Consider the following 27,076-nt stretch of genomic DNA (forward strand, 5'->3'; position numbering starts at 1 on the left):
ACTATAAGAATAGAAGAATAAGATGTAAATAATTTCCATTAAATAGACTCACAAGGAGAATAGTACAAAATCAAACACTACTTAAGACAAAAAACACAATAAGATGCAAAGTACAAATGATGTGAACATATATAAAGTTTAGATATCCTCTCTATATATGTAAATGTGTAAGAATATGATACCCATATATAAGTACATAAAATTTCCCAAAGTGATCTCAACGGCCGGTTAGCTCAGTTGGTTAGAGCGTCGTGCTTATGATGCGAATTGAGCACAGCCCTAGGATGGAAGTGTCATAATTTCTCCGGTGGATAATTCTGTGTTTCAACGGGATATTATGATTCGATAATTACAGTAAGGATTTATTTATGATTTATTAACAAAACTATATTGTTCTTAGTAGAGAAACAGTGATTATAAACTGTATTTCCCCCTAATCCGGCGATTCATTCGTGTGGAAAAGGGGGTCGTTTTGGAGCACTCGAGTGTTTGTTTACAAATTTGGGCTGTGCTTGCTTGTAATTTTTCGGAATTTCCGGCGGAATGGAGCAAAATAGTAAAAAATCGAGTCTATCTCAAAGAAATGGTAGTCGTGGTTCTGGGAATGGATATAATCAAAAGCAAAATTATGTTCTTGATGAAAAGTCGTATCAGAGAGATTGTACCGTGAGAATTGAAAGAATTCGTACTGATGTTATTGGTGAAAGAATAGTAATCGAAGATGTGGAAACAATCACTGGATTAAACTCAGTGTTAGCTGTTGTCAAAAATGATGCCATGTCTTATGATATAACATTAGATAGTAAGCAGACTGCTTTCAATCTAGTGCAAGAAGGAATTGATATTGCAAATAATGAATATCAAGTCAGTATGTTACATTCGGATATTACCGTTGTTTCTATTATGAAACTTCCATCGTTTATTCCTGATGAAGATATAAGAAGTAAATTAGTATCAAAAGGGGTTAAAATTGTTTCTCCTATATACAGACGAGCAATACCTGGAACGCAAGTAGCAGACGGGACTAGATTTATGAGATGCAAATTTCCACAAGGTATGTTCGCTTTGCCATGGACAATGCCTTTCAAAGTTGGCTCAGATACGAAATATTTTCGTGTTGTACACAACAACCAGATGAAGGTCTGCTCTGAGTGTTTGTCACCGGAGCATATGCGTAAACAGTGTCCGTACTTTATTTGCCACGGGTGTGGCGAATATGGACATTCAAAGAGACAATGTAAAGCTGTTAAATGTACATATTGTCATAATTTACCGTTGTTATGCGTGTGTGGAAGTAGCTCCGATACAAGAAGAGATCAACCTCCGACACATAAAAAGAAGAAGAACTGTGATGTCTGTGGTTTCTATTTTTGCATGTGCAAATGTAACATTTGCGGGAAAAAAGAGTGTATATGCGCCTGCTTCAAATGTGAAAAGTACCCATGTATATGTACTTGCGCTTTTTGTAAAAGTGATCCGTGTGTTTGTCCTTGTCAAGACTGTCGTAAATTTCCATGTGTGTGTACATGTGACACATGCCGAGAAAAACCCGATCGTTGTACTTGCGACAAACAGAATAACGAAAATGATCCGGAAATTATAATAAAGATACCAGGTGAAAATGAAGACGAAGATATTTCTGATGTTTGGTCAGAGAAAACTGTATCTGTTGGCGATGCTGATTCTATAACAACTGTTCCGATAGAAGTTAATGTGGTGCAGCTTAATAAACAAGAAAGCCACCTTCAGGAGGAAAACAGAAAGAGAAAGATGGACAGTGATACAGAAAGTAACAATGAGATAACAGAGGATGAAATATTGAATCTAGATAATCTTAAAGATGGTAATGAAAACATCAATTCAGACAAAGATTTTTCTGATGGCAAAAAGTTAAAAATAGCCATTAATGACGCTCCTCCTGGGGACAATATTGTCACTGGGGAGAGTGAAAATGAAATTGAAATTGAGCAGTGTTACTCTGATGATGAAATCACCTTCTTTGGTGACGAAGATGTCACCATGGAAGGTGCAAATGCAAATGAGTCTTTTGTCTGTTCTGATGGTGAAAATGACACCACAAGTAAATTTATAAGTGCCAAAATGGCCAGAAAAATTAAGAAAAAACAGAGGAGACTTGAAAGGAGATCTAGTATCAAAGTTGCTCCTAATTTGAGTGGTAAAAATGTAAGAAATGTGGTTGACAGTACAAAAAGATAAAATGGATAAGTTCATATGTAAGATTGTTTTTCTTTTTGCAATGGTGGTTATTTGTTCTTTTAATTGTAATGGTTTAAAGAATGTAGTCAATTTTGAGAATTTTATAAGTATTATTCATGATAGAAAATTTAGTATGGTATTGTTACAAGAAACTTTCTGGGATGATGCTTATGTAAATAGTGTAAAACACTTATATGAAGGTGATATATATTGTAGTAACAGTTCACATGGTAGAAGGGGTGTGGCTGTTTTAGTGAATAATTATCTTAAAAATAAGATAAAATGTGTATATAAAGACTGTGATGGCAGATTTATTCATATAACATATGAAGAAGATGGACAATTGTTTAATGTAATTTCATTGTATGCTCCAAATGTAATTGTTGAAAGAGTTATCTTTTTTAACTTTGTTAAACAGTATACGGAAAAGTTAAATAACTTAATAATTGGTGGGGATTTTAATACTTCTCTGTCTATGTTAGACAGAGGTGGTAAAAGCAATCATGTTATAGATGAACCATGTAAAAGAATAAGTGACTTGATTGAAAATAACAATTTGTATGATGTATGGCGTACTAGAAATAAAAGTTCTAGAATATTTTCATGGAAAAGAATTTGTAATGGAGAATTACAACAAAGCAGAATCGATTATTTCCTTGTAAATAAACAGTTATCTTCTTATGTTCAGAATGTATATTATAATACTACTAGTTTAAGTGATCATTCATTTGTAATTATGAATTTTAACTGTAGTAATATTGAAAGAGGTCCTGGATTGTGGGTCCTCAATAATACATTATTATATAATGAAGAATATGTAAGGAGAGTAAAAGAAATTATATCTGATGAAAAAGAAAATGAATTGTATAATAAAGATTTAATGATTTGGTGGGATAATCTTAAATATAAAATAAAGAGATATTCCCAAATTTTTTCTTCTAAAATGGCAAAAGAAAACAGAAGAGATTATTATAGATTAGAAAGGCAGATTAATATTTTATGTGAAAAGGCTGCTTGTGGTGTAGATATTGATGTAGCTAAGTTAGAAAGTTTGAAACTTGAATTGTCAGCATATGAATTAGAAAAATGTAGAGGTGCAGTACTCAGATCAAAAGCTATTTGGGCTGTTGAGTCAGATAAAAATACAAAGTATTTTTTAAATCTGGAAAAATATAAACAAGAGAATAATTCTATAAAAGAATTACTAAATGACAGTAATGAATCAGTTTATGCTACTGAAGGTATTTTAGATTTACAATATAAATTTTATAAAGAATTGTACTCATGTGTAGATACAGATAATGATAAAATGTCAGAATTGTTAGATAGTGTAGATACAAAAATAGATGATAATGATTGTAACTTTTGTGATTCTGATATTTCACACGAAGAAATTTGTAAAGCAATAAATCAAATGTCAAAAAATAAAAGTCCAGGATCTGATGGACTTACAGTTGAGTTTTACTGTCAATTTTATAATGAACTCAGACATGTATTATTTGATTTGTTTAATGTAATTGAAAAAGAAGGTGTTTTAGGTAGATCTATGAAATGTGGAGTGATTAGTCTTATATATAAAAAGAAAGGTGATAAAAAGTCTTTAAAAAATTATAGACCTATTTCATTACTACAGGTTGATTATAAAATATTAGCCAGGATAATGGCAAATAGATTTAAGGTAGTATTACCTAAGATTGTATCTAATGATCAAACATGTTGTATTATTGGTAGAGATATTTCAAATAATATTGCTAATGTAAGAGATATTATAGAACTTATTGAAAAAGATGAACTTGAAGGGTATATAATGAAAATAGATCAGGAAAAAGCATTTGACAGAGTGAGTCATAAATACTTGTTACAAATGTTAAGAAAATTTGGATTTGGTGATAGATTTGTAAAATGGATTGAAATATTTTATTATGGTATTAATAGTGCTGTAAAATGTAACGGTTTTTTGACTAAATATTTTCATATTGAAAATGGTATTAGACAAGGTTGTCCAATAAGTGCATTGTTATATGTTCTTGCTGCTGAACCTTTACATTGTAGAATTGTTAAAAATGACAAAATCAAAGGTATAAAAGTCCCTAACTGTGAAAAAGAGGGATTAATTTATCAGCATGCAGATGACACTACATTATCTTTATGTAATAAAGAATCTATACCAGAAGTTTTTAAAGAATTTGATTTATACAGTAAGGCTACTGGATCTAAAATTAATAAACAGAAGTCAGAAATTTTATGTGTTGGTAATGGAGAGTTATCAAAAAAAGCAATTTGGCTTACAAATTTGTAAAGATGCTATTCAGTTACTTGGGGTTTATGTTGGTCCTAACAAATCACTGTGTGATGACATGAATTGGAAAAATAAAATAAAGAAAGTAAGAAGTCTTTTGAACATGTGGTTACAGAGACAACTTACTTTACAAGGTAGAGTCACTGTTGTAAATACATTAATGTTGTCAAGATTTTGGTACGCATTATTTGTTACATCTATGCCAGAGTGGGCATATGTAGAAATTAAAAGATTATGTGTCAATTTTATATGGGATAATAGATCCCATTTAGTTAAATATAGTTCTATAGTTGATGAAAAAGTTAAAGGTGGATTACAGTTGTCTGATATTAAATGTAAAATGTATGCATTTAGATTGAAATATATAGGTAGACTAATTGATGATCAGTATCATGTGTTATGGAAAGATACATTCAAATATTTTGTATCCAAAATATATGGCATGCAATTAGGATTAGAAATATTATATACAAAAATACCAAATTGTGAATTAAAATGTATTCCTATGGTTTATCGAGAAATGTGTCAAGCTTTGTACTCCCTAGGACGTAAGTTAGATTTTCAGTTAACTGTTGAAAATATATATGATCAACCTTTGTTCTGTAATCCAAAAATTGTTTTTGATGATAAAACTATTATTTGGTATGATTTCATACAAGCTGGTATTGTGACTATCAAAGATATTTGCTATGAGGTTAAGACTGGGTTTTTACCAAAAAATGCAATTGTAGATATGATTGATAATGTAAATATTCAATATGTAATTGATAGGTATCATTGTTTATTATCTATTATACCAGAGGAATGGAAGAATACTATTGACACTAAGGTACACCATAGAAATATGGATAGAACAATAGATATATCTGTATTGATAAAAAATGTACCTTGTGACTTGAAATCTTGTAATGTTAAAAAGTTATATCAATGTTTGTTAGAAGACATAATTGAAGAGCCTATTGGGCCAACTATATGGAAAAAATTATATGCTTTAGATGAAGCAGAATTGTGTAAAATTTGGAAACATGTCTATGTGTTTTGGAAGCCTTCAAAAATGATAGAGTTGGATTATAAAGTAATACATAACTGTGTCTTTACTAATGTGAAATTAAAGAAAATTGGGTTGTCTGATTCTGAATTGTGTGATGTATGTAACAAAGAAAATGAAGATATTATGCATATATTTATAAACTGTGATGAACTAGAAGACTTTCATGATTATTTGTCTACTTTATTATGTAAAATATTTGAACATTGTGACTCTGATAAAATAAGTTTAGTACAGAGTGAAATGTTATTATTAAATGGACTCAGATGGAAAATGAAAGGCGTGAATGACCTTTTCTTAAATTTTGCATTGTCAGTAGCTAGGTTCTGTATCTTTCGGAGAAGAAATTTACTGAAAAATGGACACAAAAATGTAAATTTGATCAAACTATTTCAATATACATTGAAACATTATGTAACATATTTTTATGTATACCTATGTCAGCAAAACAACAAGAGCAATGTTTTTGAAAAGAACTTTCTAAAAGACAATCCAATTGTACAAGAAACAGATGATGTCTTAGTATTTGATTTGTAAATGTATGATATATAGATGACAAACCTCATTGTTTCTGTTACTGTATGCATATTGATTAATGTTGTTTATATTTGATTAGTTTTATCAGTTTTAACATGTACTATATCCGATGATTTATTTTAATAAAGATAAAAAAAAAAAAAGAGCGTCGTGCTAATAACGCGAATGTCGTGGGTTCGATCCCCACATTGGCCATGAATTTTTGATAGTCTATATTATTAAACATTTTCGGCAATGTCCGAGATTAATCAAGATCTTCTTATAAAGATACTCTCAACGTCAGAAAAGGTACAAAGAAGCGGTAGCATTAAATTTTTAGCCTTTTGCACGATTTTCTCGCTTTTTACCTTGCCAACTGGAAAATCCGTTAGAAAGATGTAAACAATTGATAGTTTCGGTAAAATGAAGTAAAAAAATCATCATTTAGACTTGTGAGAATGACAATCATTCATGCTGATATGTATTTATATATGATATACAAAATTTCCCGTGTAATTTTCAACGGCCGGTTACCTCAGCTAGTTACAGCGTCGATCCCCACATTGGCCATTATTTTTTGTAGTTTATATTATGAAGATTCTTCGGCTTTGCCCCCTGATTAAAGAAAGCTGCCTAAACTATATTCTTAACACGAGAAAAGGCCGGGAAAAAACTATAAGAATAGAAGAATAAGATGTAAATAATTTCCATTAAATAGACTCACAAGGAGAATAGTACAAAATCAAACACTACTTAAGACAAAAAACACAATAAGATGCAAAGTACAAATGATGTGAACATATATAAAGTTTAGATATCCTCTCTATATATGTAAATGTGTAAGAATATGATACCCATATATAAGTACATAAAATTTCCCAAAGTGATCTCAACGGCCGGTTAGCTCAGTTGGTTAGAGCGTCGTGCTAATAACGCGAATGTCGTGGGTTCGATCCCCACATTGGCCATGAATTTTTGATAGTCTATATTATTAAACATTTTCGGCAATGTCCGAGAATAATAAAGTTCTTCTTATAAAGATACTCTCAACGTCAGAAAAGGTACAAAGAAGCGGTAGCTTTAAATTTTTAGCCTTTTGCACGATTTTCTCGCTTTTTACCTTGCCAACTGGAAAATCCGTTAGAAAGATGTAAACAATTGATAGTTTCGGTAAAATGAAGTAAAAAAATCATCATTTAGACTTGTGAGAATGACAATCATTCATGCTGATATGTATTTATATATGATATACAAAATTTCCCGTGTAATTTTCAACGGCCGGTTACCTCAGCTAGTTACAGCGTCGATCCCCACATTGGCCATTATTTTTTGTAGTTTATATTATGAAGATTCTTCGGCTTTGCCCCCTGATTAAAGAAAGCTGCCTAAACTATATTCTTAACACGAGAAAAGGCCGGGAAAAAACTATAAGAATAGAAGAATAAGATGTAAATAATTTCCATTAAATAGACTCACAAGGAGAATAGTACAAAATCAAACACTACTTAAGACAAAAAACACAATAAGATGCAAAGTACAAATGATGTGAACATATATAAAGTTTAGATATCCTCTCTATATATGTAAATGTGTAAGAATATGATACCCATATATAAGTACATAAAATTTCCCAAAGTGATCTCAACGGCCGGTTAGCTCAGTTGGTTAGAGCGTCGTGCTAATAACGCGAATGTCGTGGGTTCGATCCCCACATTGGCCATGAATTTTTGATAGTCTATATTATTAAACATTTTCGGCAATGTCCGAGAATAATAAAGTTCTTCTTATAAAGATACTCTCAACGTCAGAAAAGGTACAAAGAAGCGGTAGCTTTAAATTTTTAGCCTTTTGCACGATTTTCTCGCTTTTTACCTTGCCAACTGGAAAATCCGTTAGAAAGATGTAAACAATTGATAGTTTCGGTAAAATGAAGTAAAAAAATCATCATTTAGACTTGTGAGAATGACAATCATTCATGCTGATATGTATTTATATATATACAAAATTTCCCGTGTAAGCTGGTTTCAACGGCCGGTTACCTCAGCTAGTTACAGCGTCGATCCCCACATTGGCCATTATTTTTTGTAGTTTATATTATGAAGATTCTTCGGCTTTGCCCCCTGATTAAAGAAAGCTGCCTAAACTATATTCTTAACACGAGAAAAGGCCGGGAAAAAACTATAAGAATAGAAGAATAAGATGTAAATAATTTCCATTAAATAGACTCACAAGGAGAATAGTACAAAATCAAACACTACTTAAGACAAAAAACACAATAAGATGCAAAGTACAAATGATGTGAACATATATAAAGTTTAGATATCCTCTCTATATATGTAAATGTGTAAGAATATGATACCCATATATAAGTACATAAAATTTCCCAAAGTGATCTCAACGGCCGGTTAGCTCAGTTGGTTAGAGCGTCGTGCTAATAACGCGAATGTCGTGGGTTCGATCCCCTCATTGGCCATGAATTTTTGATAGTCTATATTATTAAACATTTTCGGCAATGTCCGAGAATAATAAAGTTCTTCTTATAAAGATACTCTCAACGTCAGAAAAGGTACAAAGAAGCGGTAGCTTTAAATTTTTAGCCTTTTGCACGATTTTCTCGCTTTTTACCTTGCCAACTGGAAAATCCGTTAGAAAGATGTAAACAATTGATAGTTTCGGTAAAATGAAGTAAAAAAATCATCATTTAGACTTGTGAGAATGACAATCATTCATGCTGATATGTATTTATATATGATATACAAAATTTCCCGTGTAATTTTCAACGGCCGGTTACCTCAGCTAGTTACAGCGTCGATCCCCACATTGGCCATTATTTTTTGTAGTTTATATTATGAAGATTCTTCGGCTTTGCCCCCTGATTAAAGAAAGCTGCCTAAACTATATTCTTAACACGAGAAAAGGCCGGGAAAAAACTATAAGAATAGAAGAATAAGATGTAAATAATTTCCATTAAATAGACTCACAAGGAGAATAGTACAAAATCAAACACTACTTAAGACAAAAAACACAATAAGATGCAAAGTACAAATGATGTGAACATATATAAAGTTTAGATATCCTCTCTATATATGTAAATGTGTAAGAATATGATACCCATATATAAGTACATAAAATTTCCCAAAGTGATCTCAACGGCCGGTTAGCTCAGTTGGTTAGAGCGTCGTGCTAATAACGCGAATGTCGTGGGTTCGATCCCCACATTGGCCATGAATTATTGATAGTCTATATTATTAAACATTTTCGGCAATGTCCGAGATTAATAAAGTTCTTCTTATAAAGATACTCTCAACGTCAGAAAAGGTACAAAGAAGCGGTAGCTTTAAATTTTTAGCCTTTTGCACGATTTTCTCGCTTTTTACCTTGCCAACTGGAAAATCCGTTAGAAAGATGTAAACAATTGATAGTTTCGGTAAAATGAAGTAAAAAAATCATCATTTAGACTTGTGAGAATGACAATCATTCATGCTGATATGTATTTATATATGATATACAAAATTTCCCGTGTAATTTTCAACGGCCGGTTACCTCAGCTAGTTACAGCGTCGATCCCCACATTGGCCATTATTTTTTGTAGTTTATATTATGAAGATTCTTCGGCTTTGCCCCCTGATTAAAGAAAGCTGCCTAAACTATATTCTTAACACGAGAAAAGGCCGGGAAAAAACTATAAGAATAGAAGAATAAGATGTAAATAATTTCCATTAAATAGACTCACAAGGAGAATAGTACAAAATCAAACACTACTTAAGACAAAAAACACAATAAGATGCAAAGTACAAATGATGTGAACATATATAAAGTTTAGATATCCTCTCTATATATGTAAATGTGTAAGAATATGATACCCATATATAAGTACATAAAATTTCCCAAAGTGATCTCAACGGCCGGTTAGCTCAGTTGGTTAGAGCGTCGTGCTAATAACGCGAATGTCGTGGGTTCGATCCCCACATTGGCCATGAATTTTTGATAGTCTATATTATTAAACATTTTCGGCAATGTCCGAGATTAATAAAGTTCTTCTTATAAAGATACTCTCAACGTCAGAAAAGGTACAAAGAAGCGGTAGCTTTAAATTTTTAGCCTTTTGCACGATTTTCTCGCTTTTTACCTTGCCAACTGGAAAATCCGTTAGAAAGATGTAAACAATTGATAGTTTCGGTCAAATGAAGTAAAAAAATCATCATTTAGACTTGTGAAAATGACAATCATTCATGCTGATATGTATTTATATATATACAAAATTTCCCGTGTAAGCTGGTTTCAACGGCCGGTTAGCTCAGCTAGTTACAGCGTCGATCCCCACATTGGCCATTAGACTTCCGGTTTGGACATTCAGCAAGAAGGACGTAATTTTCAAAGCTGAGTTTCAATCGAAATTTTTCTCGTCTTTGGACGAGCCATCCATGGCTTAAGGTGTAAGTGAATACTCCCAGTGACATTACATTTGAGAATCGTGAATTATTTTCCATATTTCTGACATTTTAAAGTGTTTTCGTAACCTCCCTTCACCATGCCTGGTGAAAGGGGGGCGAATAGAACTGTGAAGGAACAGACTGTCCTTGTTGATGTTGGGGACAATAAAAATGTTTCGGCCTTGTCGGTTATAAATAGTGTAGAAGCAGAAGTTGGTGAAGGTGTAGTGGAGGCTTGTGTACCTAAAAGCGGAAACGTGTATGAAATAACACTTAAAGAATTAGAAGCTGTTGATTTGTTATGCGACACGGGGTTCAAAGTTAACAATGTGAAATTTAAGCCAAACGCTGTATTTTCAAAGCAAAAAATGGTGAGCTTCCTTAATGTGTCATATTATGTGACGGATGAAGAAATTACCAAAAAACTTGAAGATTTCGGTGCCGAACTAATATCGCCTATTAAACGCCGAATGCATCCTGGCACGACCATTGCAGATGGTACAAGGTACGTGGTAGTAAGGTTCCCAGAATTTCGTCAAAGTCTACCGTACAGTATGAAATTTTCTACAGGTGTCAATTCGCACGAATACATAAGAGTATTACATGACAATCAGAAAAGGGTCTGCTCGAAATGCTTCGAATCCGGCCATGTTTATATTAACTGCCCTGACAATATGTGTTATCGTTGCAAAGATAGTGGTCATTTGGCTCGCAATTGTCCGAAACCACGCTGTGATAAGTGTCAGCGATATCCAGCCAGCTGTATTTGTGAACCTGTATGGGGTCATGATCGTCCTGATACTGAACCCCAAAATGACTCTAAAGCTGAAGACTCTAATGTCGAAAATGATAATGCAACTAATGATGAACAAATGGAAGAAGATGAAGAGGTTAAGAATGATGATCGTGATGATGTAGATGATGTAGATGATGCGCTAAATTTAGATGACCGTGATGATTCAACAGATGTAAAAGAAAATTCTGATGTTAATACTGCCCAAGATGAACTAAACCTAGATGAAAATCCTAACACTGATTCCAGTAACAATACTCCTGACGATGATGATGAACAAACTGAAGTTATGACAGTACATGAACATTCAAAAGACAATTTAATTGACAATGAAATAATTATTTTGCATAAAAAAGGGGGGTCCAAAAAAGTGAACGAGTCAGTTTCTCATGAGTCAAATGTTGACATGGTTGATTGTGATCATGACAAAAATGTAGAGTCTTCGATTGCCAGTGAATCAGAAATGGAAATTACTGATGAGGAACTGGCTCGTAGTATGGGTAAAAAAGAAGGCGTCGTTTAATTACTAGCCCTAACCTCACCCCTGAGGACATTAAGAAGATGAAGTCTAATCCTAAGTCTAAACTCTCCCCTAATCAACCAAGTTCAAGTTCATAGGTACACACCTTTATTGTTTATTTTTCTTGTTGATGGTAAATATTGTTAGCATAAATGCTAATGGTCTCAGAGATGTAACAAAGTTTCAGAATTTTACAAAATATTGTTCAGAAAATTATTTTGATATTGTTGGTATTCAAGAAACCTTTTGGGATGATGGTATTATTCCAAATATTGGAAAATTTTGGGAAGGAAAAATATATTTTTGTAATGGTGTAAACCTGAGACAAGGTGTTGCTTTTTTAGTAAGCAAAAGAGTACAAAATCAAGTGTCCGAAATTCAAAGTTTTGACGGTAGATGTATCCATATTTCCTTTAAACAGGATGATAAAACTATTGATATAATTAATTGCTATGTTCCAAACATTATGCAAGAAAAAAATAAGTTTTTTGAGAAACTTGCTTCTAAAATGCCGAATTCAGAAAATATAATTTTGCTAGGTGATATGAATACATCTCTGTCAAATCTTGATCGTTGTGGTAAAACAGTACACACTCAAGATAAAGCATACAAAGAACTCACAAACATGTGTGACATGTTTAATTTGTATGATGTATGGCGAGCGAGAAATCAAAATGCACGAACCTTCTCTTGGCGTCGTATCGTTCAAAATGTCCTAATTCAAAGTAGAATTGACCACATTTTTATTCCGAAAGCATATTCACAATTCGTCAAAAACGTGTATTATAAACATAATACTTTCAGTGACCACTCTTTTGTCAATCTAAATATAGATTTTACTGAAATTGAGAGAGGCCCAGGGTTATGGATATTTAATAATTTGTTATTACATGACGAGGATTATGTTCAAAAAGTTTCACGATTAATTGAAAAAGAAAAAAGTTGTAGACTTTTTGATGATGAGCCGCTTATTTGGTATGACAATTTAAAATTTAAAATAAAACAATTATCAAAATCCTATGCGCAAAATAAATCGCGTATTGAAAAGTCAGAATATTTTAAGCTTCAAAATGAATACGAAAAACTATCGTCTATGGCGGTAAATAATGTAAATTTTGATGTAAATAAGTTCGAAGAAATGAAACTAAAACTTAAAACATATGAAGATAAAATTTGTAAAGGTGCAATTTTGCGCTCAAAGGCCCAATGGGCTATAAACGGTGATAAAAGTTCTAAATATTTTTTGCAACTTGAAAAATATAAACAAAATAGTAACGCTATAAAAGAATTAAAAACAACCGAGGGCAAAATTTTAAAAACTACAGATGAAATTTTAGAAGAAGTACATAAATTTTATAAAGAGTTATACTCTAGTACAGTAATAAATAAAGATAAGGCAAAAGAAATTTTGGAATATATTTCTGAAAAAGTCTCTGATGAAGACAGTGAAAATTTAGAAACCGATTTAATTCTACATGAAATTAAATCGTCATTATTTGGCATGTCAAAAAATATATCTCCGGGTCCTGATGGATTAACAGTTGAATTCTTTTGTAAATTTTTTCATTTGTTTGGTGAGATTTTTCTTAAAATTTTTAAAGTTATAGAAGAAGAACATATACTAACAAGATCCATGCGGCATGGTATAAAAAACTTAGTTTATAAAAACAAAGGGGATAAAAATTTATTAAAAATTTTTAGACCGATATCCTTGCTTTGTGTAGACTACAAAATAATTGCTAGAATAATGTCCAATAGATTAAAATTTGTTCTGCCGAAACTAGTGTCTAGTTTTCAAACATGTTGCATATTAGGCCGTGACATTGCAGACACTACATCAAGTATAAGAGATCTAATTGAAATAATTGAAAATGATGATTTAGAAGCCTATCTTATAAAAGTTGACCAGGAAAAAGCTTTTGATAAAGTTGACCATGACTATCTGTTTCTAGTTTTAGAAAAATTTTGTTTTGGTCCTAAATTTATGCAGTGGATTAAAATATTTTATAACAATGTAAACAGCAGTGTAAAATGTAATGGTTTCCTTACAAAGTATGTTAAACTTAATAATTCAATAAAACAAGGGTGTCCAGTTTCTGCTCTCCTCTATGTGTTGGTGGCAGAACCATTAGGTCAAGCTATAATTAAAAATGAAAATATTCAGAGTGTTAATATCCCAAAGTCAAATGTAAATGCTAAAATATTTCAACACGCAGATCACAAAAATATTTTTACTTCAAATAAAAAATCTGTAAATGAAACTTTCAAAGTTCTTAATTTGTACAGTGAGGCTTCTGGAGCTAAAATTAATAGACAAAAATCTGAAATTATGAGTTTAGGTTCTGGCAGTATTACTGATTCAGAGTTAGATAAATTACAAATACAAAAATGTGAAAATGTAACAAAAGTTTTAGGCATATATGTTGGAAAGGATAAAGAGTTATGTGAACTTCTTAACTGGAAAGATAAAATAAAAAAGATATAAACAATTTTATTCTTTTGGAATAAAAGAGATTTAACTTTACCAGGTCGAGCTACAGTTTTAACTTCCCTTATAATGTCGAGGTTATATTATACTGTAACTGTATGTCCATTGCCGGAAAAAGTTAAAAATGAAATCCGTCTAATTGTTATAAAATTTCTTTGGCAAAATAAATCACATTTAGTAAGATATCAAAGTGTAGTAGGTACAAAACTGGAAGATGGATTAAACATTCCTGATATTTTTCTAAAAATGCAAGCCTTTAGATTAAAATTTCTTAAAAAATATTTGGATCCTGAATGTCAATCAATTTGGAAAGGTGCGTTTGATTACTTTATCACTAAAATCGATAATATGGATTTAAAACAAGATATTGTTTATACGCATTTAAATTCAAAACAGATTAAACACTTACCGCTTTATTATCAAGAAATGATAAACGCGTATTATAAAATAAAATCCAATTTGAAAATCGATTTTCAAGTGCAACATGTATATAATAACCCGCTGTTTTGTAATCCAAATATAACATGCAACGGTAAAATGCTTCTGTTTGAAAAATTCATTCAAACAGGCTTCATACGGATAAAAGACATTTGCTATGAATTTATGCCGGGTTTCTTCACATCGAATTCAATAGATGAAATAATAAAACAAAAATTTCCTGATGAAAAAACAGAACAAATAAAAACACCTTTCGAAAAAAATCATACGATGTATTCCTGAAGAGTGGAAAGAACTATTAAAATCCGAAAATCCTCTGAATGTTGAGATTACTCCGATTGTTAAAATTTGTTTAGATAACGACAGAGAAATTCACCTTAGAAGTGCTGTGACGAAATTATTTTACAGCCTTCTTCTGTCAAAATTTTTTGAAACGCCCTCTGCTGAAAAGCATTGGGCGGAGCAATATCCGTCTCTCAATTTCAAAAGTCTTTATTTGGTTGTCAATCAGAGTTGTTTACCTCCTGATTGTCATTGTTTAAACTATAGGATTGTCCATCGAGCTATTTTTACACTTGAAAAGTTGGTCGGAATAGGTCAGGCAGATACTGGCACATGCAAAACGTGCGGCCAGGGTATAGAAAATCTTAGTCACCTGTTTGTACATTGTCAAAAGTTCAAACCACTTCATGATTACCTGAAAGACATATTACACAACATTTTTATCAATTACCCGCCTGATATGGTTAATTCCATTGATTATGAACAGTTATTTTTACTTGGGTTTTTGAAACGTTCACAAGTTATTAATACTTACTTTTTAAATTTTTTCCTCAGTGTAGCCCGACTTTGCATATTCAAAACACGGAATTTAAAAGTTTTTCATGACAAAGACATAGATGCATTTCGTCTATTCAAGTACACAATTAAAAAATACATTGAATACGCATACATGTATTATAAAATGACACAACAAAGACAATTATTTTACAAATATTTTTTAAACAATAACACTTTATTGGATATTCAAAATGACATCATAGTTTTGTTTGTCTAGACAGTTACTTCAATTTGATTGGTTGTTAGAACAAAAGATCACATTCCAATGTAAAATTATCGATCGCACTTAGGTGTGTTCGACTTTTGAAAATATTTTGGAGATGTCTCGCTTTCAATATATAACTTGTATTGAATTTGTCCACCGTCAATTCATATACTTTTTTTTGAAAAATGAATCACCATAAAATAATGGGGACATATATGTTACATATTTTTTAACTTTTAAACGTATATCATCTAGATGCATTTTATTTTTACTAATGTAGGAGGATTACTTCTAACAACTCTGTATATAGAAAAAATCTCACCAATGAGGGATGTCTCATGGTGACAGTATGTAAATATGTAATAAAATTTTTATTAATGATAAAAAAAAAAGAGCGTCGTGCTAATAACGCGAATGTCGTGGGTTCGATCCCCACATTGGCCATGAATTTTTGATAGTCTATATTATTAAACATTTTCGGCAATGTCCGAGATTAATAAAGTTCTTATAAAGATACTCTCAACGTCAGAAAAGGTACAAAGAAGCGGTAGCTTTAAATTTTTAGCCTTTTGCACGATTTTCTCGCTTTTTACCTTGACAACTGGAAAATCCGTTAGAAAGATGTAAACAATTGATAGTTTCGGTCAAATGAAGTAAAAAAATCATCATTTAGACTTGTGAAAATGACAATCATTCATGCTGATATGTATTTATATATATACAAAATTTCCCGTGTAAGTTTCAACGGCCGGTTAGTTCAGCTAGTTACAGCGTCGATCCCCACATTGGCCATTATTTTTTGTAGTTTATATTATGAAGATTCTTCGGCTTTGCCCCCTGATTAAAGAAAGCTGCCTAAACTATATTCTTAACACGAGAAAAGGCCGGGAAAAAACTATAAGAATAAAAGAATAAGATGTTAATAATTTCCATTAAATAGACTCACAAGGAGAATAGTACAAAATCAAACATTACTTAAGACAAAAAACACAATAAGATGCAAAGTACAAATGATGTGAACATATATAAAGTTTAGATATCCTATCTATATATGTAAATGTGTAAGAATATGATACCCATATATAATTACATAAAATTTCCCAAGGTGATCTTAACGGCCGGTTAGCTCAGTTGGTTAGAGCGTCGTGCTAATAACGCAAATGTCGTGGGTTCGATCCCCACATTGGCCATGAATTTTTGATAGTCTATATTATTAAACATTTTCGGCAATGTCCGAGATTAATAAAGTTCTTATAAAGGTACTCTCAACGTCAGAAAAGGTACAAAGAAGCGGTAGCTTTAAATTTTTAGCCTTTTGCACGATTTTCTCGCTTTTTACCTTGCCAACTGGAAAATCCGTTAGAAAGATGTAAACAATTGATAGTTTCGGTCAAATGAAGTAAAAAAAATCATCATTTAGATTTGTGAAAATGACAATCATTCATGCTGATATGTATTTATATATATACAAAATTTCCCGTGTAAGTTTCAACGGCCAGTTAGCTCAGCTAGTTACAGCGTCGATCCCCACATTGGCCATTATTTTTTGTAGTTTATGTTATGAAGATTCTTCGGCTTTGCCCCTGATTAAAGAAGGCTGCCTAAACTATATTCTTAACACAAGAAAAGGCCGGGGAAAAACAATAAGAGAGAATAGAAGAAGAAGATCTTAATAATTTCCATTAAATAGACACACAAGGAGAATAGTACAAAATCAAACACTACTTAAGACAAAAAACACAATAAGATGCAAAGTACAAATGATGTGAACATATATAAAGTTTAGATATCCTCTCTATATATGTAAATGTGTAAGAATATGATACCCATATATAAGTACATCAAATTTCCCAAAGTGATCTCAACGGCCGGTTAGCTCAGTTGGTTGATTCTTCGTCTTGTCCTCTTATTAGAGAAATCTCCCTAAACTATATTCTTAACACGAGAAAAGGTATGGAAATATTATAAGAATAGTAGAAGAAGAGGTTTATAATTTCCATGAAATGAACTCACAAGGAGCTTATAAATTCCTTCATTTATACATATTTAGTTTGTAAATTTGGCTGTACCTGTAGAAAACTTATTACAAACGGGATACCATATCTTAGTTTTTACGGTGATGTAGGTATATCGATCGATCCTTTAAATAAACTTATTTTAAAAGGTAAACAATTCAACACTATTATTAGATCTTTGAATATCATTTTTATCAGCATAAATATTAATTTTGTTAACCTAACTAAATATTATTATTATACACATAATGTGTACATTAACGTTCCTATAAGTTCTTGATACCTATATTTTTGATTTGCACAAGGTCATCTTCTTCTCTGACTGTAAATGACGTATTTACACTTAATCCATCGGATATTGGATGTGTACTGATTGATATTTTAGTCTTAGATAAATGATTTTTTATTAGTTGTTATTTGTCTTTAAACTAGCTTTCCGTAACTGCGAGTACTCTTATAAATGTTTTTTGTGTCGTTTGTGTTTTTGTTAGGGTTTTTGTGCTTTGTATCGATCTGATGAACTAGCCCTTTTCAATTGATTTTTATAGTTTGTTCTTATGTTGTACTGTTCTTAAACCATTGTCTTAGGAGGGGGGGGGGGGGGTGTTGGCGCAGGAAAACTAGTTTAACCCCGCCACATTCTGTATGTGTCTGTCCCAAGTCATGGGCCTGTAATTCATTGGTTGTCGTTAGCTACTGTATATAATTTTCTTTTCGTATAATGTTTTGTACATGAATCAGGTCGTTGGTTTCTCGTTTCAATTGTTTTACATTTTTGTCATTTCGGGGCCTTTTATAGATAACTATGCGGTATGGGTTTTGCTCATTGTTGAGAATGCCTTACGGTGACCTATAGTTGTTTAATTCTACATCATGTGGTCTCTGGTAAAGAGTTGTCTTATTAGCAATCATACCACATCTTTTAATTTTTCTATTTTTTTCTACAAACAATACTTAAAGCACAACTAAATATGGAAATCGGATATATTATTGACCGTAAATACGCCCAACTTCTGACAACTGCTGCGTACATGTTCGTGTTCGAAGAATAATAATTAATAAACGAAACAAAAATGACAAGTCTACCCATCTTCATTTTGGAGATTTTTAAATATTTATTTATTAAATTTCCTACCATTCAACATTTCCTGACAATAATTCTATTTCTTTTTCAATTTGAAATACTAGAACATACAAGTAGGCATTCCAAAGAAATATTTGTTTAGTTTCGTCATTTGTAATTTAGACAAATATAAGTCAAGTCAGTTCGTTGATTTTTAATCTTTTATTGAAAATGTATGACATTTTTCTTTTACCACGTGTACTATAATTCCAAATCTTTGTCAAAATGTGTTCTCATCTATTATTAGAAATTGAGTAAAGAAATTTGTTTGTTTTGAATGTAATATCAAAATTCAGAAATAGAAATTCACAGTTTGATTTTCTCAGTGTGCCCAGAAAAAAGTCAACAAGATGTTACATTCATTGTTAATTTAAGTTATTATTAAACTACAATATCAAAAATAGAAATTCACAGTTTGATTGTCTTAGTGTAGCCAGAAAAAAATCACACAAGATGTTACATTCATTGTTTGTTTAATGTCGTTGTGTCTCTAATATCAAAATTAGAAATTTATAGTTTGCTATTTTCAGTTCAAACAGAAAATATACATAAAAATATAAAAGTATTGTTGATATACAGAATTATTGAAATATGATAAATTATCATCATAAGTTCTTGTTACATTTCATTTAAAGAAAACAGCTTCCTATAAACCTCCGATGATGTGAATAGAAACCCTCTGAAAACACGTATTCAGATATGTGATGTAATCAAAATAATTTTACTGTTCTTAAGCATCTTATTTCACCCTTGTGTTTTTGTTCATATAGTACACAGAAAAATGTAAGGAATTACCAGAAATTAGAAACAACAGAACTGACAACACCCATCATCGAAAACAACAAATAACATATCGTCCAGATAGCTGATGTACTAATGCCAGTTTGTGTCTATTTACACCATATGTTTAAATGTAAAACACAAAATAAAATAAAAACTACATTCAAGACACTAACAGGACTGCCACTTACTTAAAAATGGAAATCAATGACGGCACATGGTAACCATATGTTTAAATGTAAAACACAAAATAAAATAAATAACACATTCCAGACACTAACAGGATTGCCACTAACTTAAAATGGAAATCAATGACGGCACATGATTACCATATGTTTAAATGTAAAACACAAATAAAATAAAAACTTCATTCAAGACACTAACAGGATTGCCACTTACTTAAAAAAAAATTGGAAATCAATGACGGCACATGAAAACCATATGTTTAAATGTAAAACACAAAATAAAATAAAATAAAAACTACATTCAAGACACTTACAGGATTGCTACTTACTTAAAATGGAAATCAATGACGCCACATGATAACCATATGTTTAAATGTAAAACACAAAATAAAATAAAAACTACATTCCAGACACTAACAGGATTGCCACATTCTTAAAAATGGAAATCAATGACGGCACATGATAAAAAAGAGCAGGGCTGTAGTTTTTGTTTCATTGAATTAGAAACTATGGAAGCAATATAACAAATTTAATACAATTTTTATTTTTTTAATCGTATTAAGACTTGTCATTAAGGACTTGGACTCCAAGTTAATATTGTTATCTTATTTATAACTGGTCGTTGTAGTTTACTTCTTCAAAATATTCTTCAATTATCCTCTCATATGAGTACTGAAATGGAAAACAGAAATTGATTATTGAGTTACATATGTATATATGCATGTATCGTCTACATGTCTGTTATTCGAAGTCTATAGAGAAATTGACACAGATTGCACTGTTTAACATCGCCATCTTGTTATTGTACTAACAATGAAGATCATATATTATTCAATAGGGGGTTCATCAATCTTTATTCTAAAAGAAATAATTTCCAATCCCCCCATTTGATTTCATTGTTGTCAAACTTTCTAGTTATATTAGGTTACTGTTTACAGTGATTTTCAAGAGAATTCTGAAAAAATATTAGCTACTGTAAATATTCGGTAATATAACAACATACCGAATTCATCAATTGAGCAGGTTGAAAATAATAACAATCCTTAGACAAGTTGTGCAGAAATTCAGATTTTATAGTTATTCTTGTAGTCCTTTCAAGAAATTTATTTTGATTGCATATGCTTGTTAATTTTGAATACCCTTAAGTAAAACACATCAAGATATCAGAAAAGATTACTACTTATGATGTGTTTGACTTTGGACAGTCATATAAACAAAATGGCGATGTTTAACTAAATATTTAGGTATTCAACCGTCTCTTTATCTACTTAAAAGGAGTTACATAAGGTCTATGAAAAGACAAACAATAATAATGACTTCAGCATTTGCCTCAGTGATATCGGAATAGCAGACGACAATAACTATTATGTCCCTTTTCACTTTATTGTAGGGTGCTATATCTCCAAACAGATTTTAAACATCAAAAATGTGAACAGAAAACAGGATATTCTGTAAATCCGAAGTAAATTGTGCACAAAATTTCAGTACAAAGAGAAAACAAATTATATGTACACCACTGGATAGTGATTTGCATGAGTTCACAAAGGGTGATTTCCGCTGTCAATCTTGGGGACTATAATAACAATCGTTCTCTCTTATACTTTATCGAAAGACAAACATGATGAAAGAAAAACGTTCATTCATTTCAATGCAAAATATATTGTAAGGTAAATTTGTGCAATACAAAATCATCAAATTTGGTTTCGAAATATCCTTTTTGCAGAGAAGAATAATAAAGATGTAAATGTTTGAGAATTTCAGGCTTGATTTATTATAAATGCGTGATAGTATGTAGGTTTTGTTTCTTACAATTTTGTAATATAATATCTTTTACAATGTTTTTAAGATGTTTTAAAAAAAATCTTATTTCTTTCTAATTTCAGTAACGTTGGAAGCCTTGATTGCTTCTAGTTATCTAGTTATTCTCCATCATAGTTCTCAAACGCATTGTATCTCGATGTCCGGTTCTGAAAAATCGAAAAAAGACAACAACAAAGGTACAAAACCCAACAAAACAAAAGATTGCAGCGGAAATCATTTGTCAAAACACGCAATTAGCTTTTTTCATATCTTAAGTTTGGAACGAAAGATGTATTTATGTAACAAGCTTAAGCATATAGATCAATTATTTCTACTTATCAAATACCTAGTAATAATGCTTAATTGCCAGATTTTTGTGTGAATTTTACCTTGTTTTTTTTCGGATATTTGTTTCTCAATATTAACAGAACCATACAAATTTGAAAAGTGGAAGACAACGTTTTTGAATATCATAGTATTACATTCTTTTTACTCTGTCGATGTTGACAAATCGATAAATGTTAACTCCTTAATACGGAATATGCGTTGGGTTTTAATTACCCAGCAACAACTAAATTGCTAAAGATATATAAAAAAGTGTAAATAAAAACACATGACTATTATAATTGTTTTTCTTTATATACAACATCTGTTTGAAGTGTATATATATATTTCCGTCAATTGTTTGGTTCCTTTGTAATTTAGACAGTTGCGCCATCGAAATTGAATACTCTGTAAGTTTATAATTTTATGAAATGTTTTGATTGGGTTTAGAAATGATTGTTTCATAATTATTTTTTTACTTAATAATGATGGCAAAGCAGCCCGCCTTTTTAAGCGCATTTTACCGTTTGTCAGACTGATCATTTTGTAAAACATCAACGGGACCATATATATTGAAAAGCGGAAATAACGTAACATATCGAACTAATTTTTATATCGTTTTATTTAGTCGAATTCGATAAATCAAGAGAAGCAGATGCCTCCATATGGAAACGATTTGGTTGTTAATCACCCGAACCTAACCAAACAACTTATTTTTTTTAAGAAATCATGATTTATATAGTGAAAACATATACACACGACTATCCTATTTCCTTTTATGACAATTTTATTCATAACTTTACACTAACATAGTTTGCTAAATTTTGCTGATTTCATTTCAATTGTTTTGCATGTTTGTTTGTTCACCTGTTATATGCCACCAACCTTCAAGATATGTTTGTACTTACACTAGGATGTCGTTGAATGAAATTGGATACCCTGTATTTATCATGCTTATCAATAAAATAAGGTCAAATCGCTGAAAGACCCCCCTTAAATTATATGTCTGCATTGACAATAATATTTTGGTGTTAAGTAGATAGGTGTATCTAATACCTGTGATAGTTTTAGAGATAAAATAGACTTACCTGAAAATTGTTCTTTTATAGCTTAACATGATAAGAGCCGTCAAACAAGTGAGTTTTATAAAAACGTATAACATAGCGACAGTTTCTATATTGAATACTGATTTACGTTTAATTCATTGTAACATGTAGTTGTAATAAATCCCTGGAAAATATGTTGATTTTTGGTTGTCGTTAAGATATGAAGGAGGAGCTAAAGAGTTCCTGAAGTGAAACGAATGATAGTTCGTGCGGTAAAATCAAAATCAAGAATAACTCAGTGAACTCAGATAAACAACTCAAGATGTTGCAGAAGAAACGAATTAAAAAAGAAACGCAATCGGCTGTTCAGAATCAATTATACAAACTGTGTGTAGCTTCAGTATCTATATAATCTTTTCAAATATCCAGGGATTGTGACATCATGAACATGTTTGCAACCTTTTTGATATTAGTTTTATTGGCATGCACTTGGCAAGGTATTGATGGCCTTACAGGTAAATGAAAGCTATTACATTATTTCTAATATAACGATTGTTTGACACCATTTTCAGCACTATTAGCTATATCTTGACCGTCAGTTTTCATCTAAGCAGGTACTAATATATTAAGTTTAATGTAGAAAAACGCAGGAAACGAACTTCCAAGGACTATACGAGTGAATGTCTTTTATCAGATACACTCGCCATCAAAATATTGCGACGCTGAATACATATAGCGGTTTGGAGCTTTAAACCTAAACACGTCTTATAGCAATGAAATATTTTATATTTACAGAGCCTGTGCAAGAATGTGTTAAAGTATGCAAGATAGAATATTTACCAGGTAAATCATTTCGTTATTGCTTAAAAAGTCTTATTTTTTTGTTTATAGCTACCCACAATGTAATATCATATTTATTTTAAGATTGAGATTCAAAATGAACTACACCGTGTAGACAATTTATTCGGATGGCATTTAAAAAAATAACTTCATTTTTAGCTACACAGATATTTTAAAAATACGATCTAATACAAAAATATGATAACCGCCTTTTAAAAATATGAAAATAAAATAAAAACAAGAGATAATAACCTTCAATTGTACGGTTTTTACGGATAATGGTTAAAACAATTCAAGATAAAAATATGCGCAAAATCGCTTTGATTGCAGAATAAAATGATTTATTATCTATGCTGGAATGTATATTGATTACGTATGTCGGACAACATATATTTTCATTAATCTAACACGTTTTAGATTCAAATATATATTACTCTTCTTATTTATACATTCATTATGACATTTTAGAAAAGACTATTTTAGTGCAAAATCCAATGTTTTGCTTTTGCAGGGCGTGAGCTTGCCATGTGCATTAGCGGTTGCTCTGGTAAGTGAATTGTCGTTGTTTCTTTGTTATTTGTATACCTTAGTTAATCTAGTCATTTTTGTACGAAAACAATATCTATTTACAACAAAACTAAGTTTAATTTACACTGTCAATTTCATATTATAACTCTATATCAATTTTCATTGTACTCCTTAAACAGACCAACATTCTGTCTTGGGCTGTTAGCGTTACCGTGTGGAAAAAGAAGGGGGGTGCTTTAAAAATGTGCAGCGTTCTAGTTTGATTTTTTCCCATTTATATATTTTTCAAGTAACAATCATTCATTGTTGAAACAAGGAACCAATTTGACATAGCATATTTTGCCAATACAATTTTTTCATTGAAATCCATTGATATAACATATTTCTCCCTAATTTACACAAAAGTTGAAGAAGACCTTCCAAAATGTAGATACACATTATTTAAATCAAATGATACAAAGTGACATGTATATCTCAAAAACAATACGGGTTTGTGCTAGACTGCGATATGTATGATTTTTGTGTGTATACATATTTACTTCAAAATTGCTGTATTGTATAACCTTATAAATTCCCACTTCTATATTAAAGATGGCGGGTGTCAGCGTTTATGTGTAGAAAGCGAAGGTGAGTGCTTTAAAAATGTGTAGAGTTTTAGTTCAACTTATTCTTTTATTTATATTTCTGGAATTTGATCAAAATAAGTCCATTTTGAAATAAATCATTCATTGACTAAAACAGACGTTTAAGTTAAATAACAGGAATTTTTGTTTGACTAGGTTTTAATAACAAATAACGTCACACCGAAACAGGTCAACCACCAACAACCAAACTACCAACGAAGAAAGGTTAAGCATATCAAGCCTTAGAAATGTTATTATTAGCAAAGAGCTAGTGTCTGATGAGAGCGATAATTTTCTTCCAAGATAAACAGTTTTGGTATGTTCTAACTTTAAGCATGATCTGTTCTCTGTCTTTAATATTGCAGATCCTGAACAGGATATTAAAAAATGCTTTGACAGTTGTTAAAAACTTTCGGAATTGCTTGTAAGTTCTTTACTAATATTTAGAAGAGATAGAAAATATCAAGGAGGCAAGCAAAACCCACGTTTTTCTTCATTTGTGATTTTTAAATGGCAAAATGCACATCAAGTCTGTAAATATTGTTTTTGTATTACTCTCTTTAAATGGAAATGTGGTTTTATGAAGATTTTGTCATATTAAATACCAAAAATTGAAACATTTCTTCAAGAAATATACAATTTCACTTTTGTGAAATCATTCAGGTTCGAGATGGTTTGTTTCTGCTTATATGAAGCTAAATGATATATAAGAAGACTTGACACAAATTTTATTTCTTTTGCAGATTTCATGAATCCTAAAGATAAAGAGAGAGAGAGAAGCCAGGAAATATTAAAATGAAATAAAATTAACTTCTCTTAATTGTTTGTCATATCTTTTGCTGACAATAAAAAAAAAGACCACGACAATTCTTACCCTACAGTATATATGTACACATGCATGTCACAAGTGTAACCTGTTCAACCCTTTTTTAATCCATAAAGTTTGTTTAATCATTGTATTTTATTTTGCACTCAAGTATTTGTCATCTATTGTGATTGTATTTGAGAATCCTCATACTGATTTCTTCTTGTATGATCTTTATGTATCTTTCCGACGCCGTGACAAAAAAAAAGATGAAAAGACGAACAAATCCACAAAACACTACATAGAAAACTAAGAAATCATAAACAAGACCCCACCACAAACCGGAATTGAACTCAGGTGGTCTGGAAGGATAAATAGTTCCTACTCCACATGTGGCATCCGTCGTGTTACTAATGCAATTACAACACAGGTGATAAGTCTCAATCGGTGATGTCAAAATCGAGAAAAAGAGGACGGGATTGTATCAGTGGCCATCTGAGACACATATATTTAGCTATAAAAAGGAGATGTGGTATGGGTCGAAATGAAACAACTTTTCACCAAAGACAAACACATTCGGATATGTTAGTTTGAAATGAATGAGATTGAATAGGGCGAGCGATGAGACCTCATAAAATAAGTTGATCCCAGCCAATGTTTATGTGCCTGTCCCAAATAAGGAATATCGTTAGCAGTTGTATTTGTCACATCTAAAATTATATGAATGTTTTTGTTATTATCGGGATTAAGATGTTGATGATATTTATTTGATTGTCTTTATTAGATTTATTCACTATTTATGTAAACTTGCATCCACTTTATTTGAACTTTGGTGGATAGTTGTCTCATTGGTAATCATACCTCTTCTCCTTATTTTTATATTGGGCGATTTTTGACTTGAATAGAAACCTGTCTATTATTGAAGACCGTATGTTGACCTCTATATCTATATTGTACTTTATGTTGTCGGGTTGCCGTCTCATCGACGTTTTAACCACATTTTGCTCCATTAATATTCACATAAAATGATCTCAGGTAATATCGATTTTTACATTTTCTCTGGAATCTGCTTTCAGTTAAGATCCTATTACAAGACCGATAAGAGTAAAAGTTAGTACACTTTTCCTGTCTGCTCGTTTTTTTTTTTGTTTGTTTTTTTTTTTTTTTTGCTATTGTGTATGGCAGAATGCGATTGATATGGTCACTGTAG

At 31.3% G+C, this 27,076-nt stretch overlaps 1 long non-coding RNA gene and 6 other non-coding genes across 7 annotated transcripts; all 7 read left to right on the plus strand.

The window, feature by feature from the left end:
* The first annotated feature begins 6,974 nt into the window (after positions 1-6,974).
* On the plus strand, positions 6,975-7,048 carry Trnai-aau (transfer RNA isoleucine (anticodon AAU)). Its single transcript has one exon. It is a non-coding gene; the product is annotated as a tRNA-Ile (tRNA).
* A 678-nt stretch (positions 7,049-7,726) lies between these two features.
* On the plus strand, positions 7,727-7,800 carry Trnai-aau (transfer RNA isoleucine (anticodon AAU)). The gene has a single exon. It is a non-coding gene; the product is annotated as a tRNA-Ile (tRNA).
* A 679-nt stretch (positions 7,801-8,479) lies between these two features.
* Trnai-aau (transfer RNA isoleucine (anticodon AAU)) lies at positions 8,480-8,553 on the plus strand. The gene has a single exon. It is a non-coding gene; the product is annotated as a tRNA-Ile (tRNA).
* A 678-nt stretch (positions 8,554-9,231) lies between these two features.
* Trnai-aau (transfer RNA isoleucine (anticodon AAU)) lies at positions 9,232-9,305 on the plus strand. The gene has a single exon. It is a non-coding gene; the product is annotated as a tRNA-Ile (tRNA).
* A 678-nt stretch (positions 9,306-9,983) lies between these two features.
* On the plus strand, positions 9,984-10,057 carry Trnai-aau (transfer RNA isoleucine (anticodon AAU)). The gene has a single exon. It is a non-coding gene; the product is annotated as a tRNA-Ile (tRNA).
* Positions 10,058-16,913: 6,856 nt separating this feature from the next.
* On the plus strand, positions 16,914-16,987 carry Trnai-aau (transfer RNA isoleucine (anticodon AAU)). Its single transcript has one exon. It is a non-coding gene; the product is annotated as a tRNA-Ile (tRNA).
* Positions 16,988-23,490: 6,503 nt separating this feature from the next.
* Positions 23,491-25,843, plus strand: LOC127700547 (uncharacterized). The gene is made up of 6 exons (XR_007981631.1): positions 23,491-23,585; positions 23,866-23,913; positions 24,422-24,457; positions 25,030-25,065; positions 25,427-25,485; positions 25,805-25,843. It is a non-coding gene; the product is annotated as an uncharacterized LOC127700547 (long non-coding RNA).
* Positions 25,844-27,076: the final 1,233 nt, after the last annotated feature.

Source organism: Mytilus californianus, unplaced genomic scaffold (genome assembly GCF_021869535.1).
Source record: "Mytilus californianus isolate M0D057914Y unplaced genomic scaffold, xbMytCali1.0.p SCAF_5, whole genome shotgun sequence".
Taxonomy (NCBI): domain Eukaryota; kingdom Metazoa; phylum Mollusca; class Bivalvia; order Mytilida; family Mytilidae; genus Mytilus; species Mytilus californianus.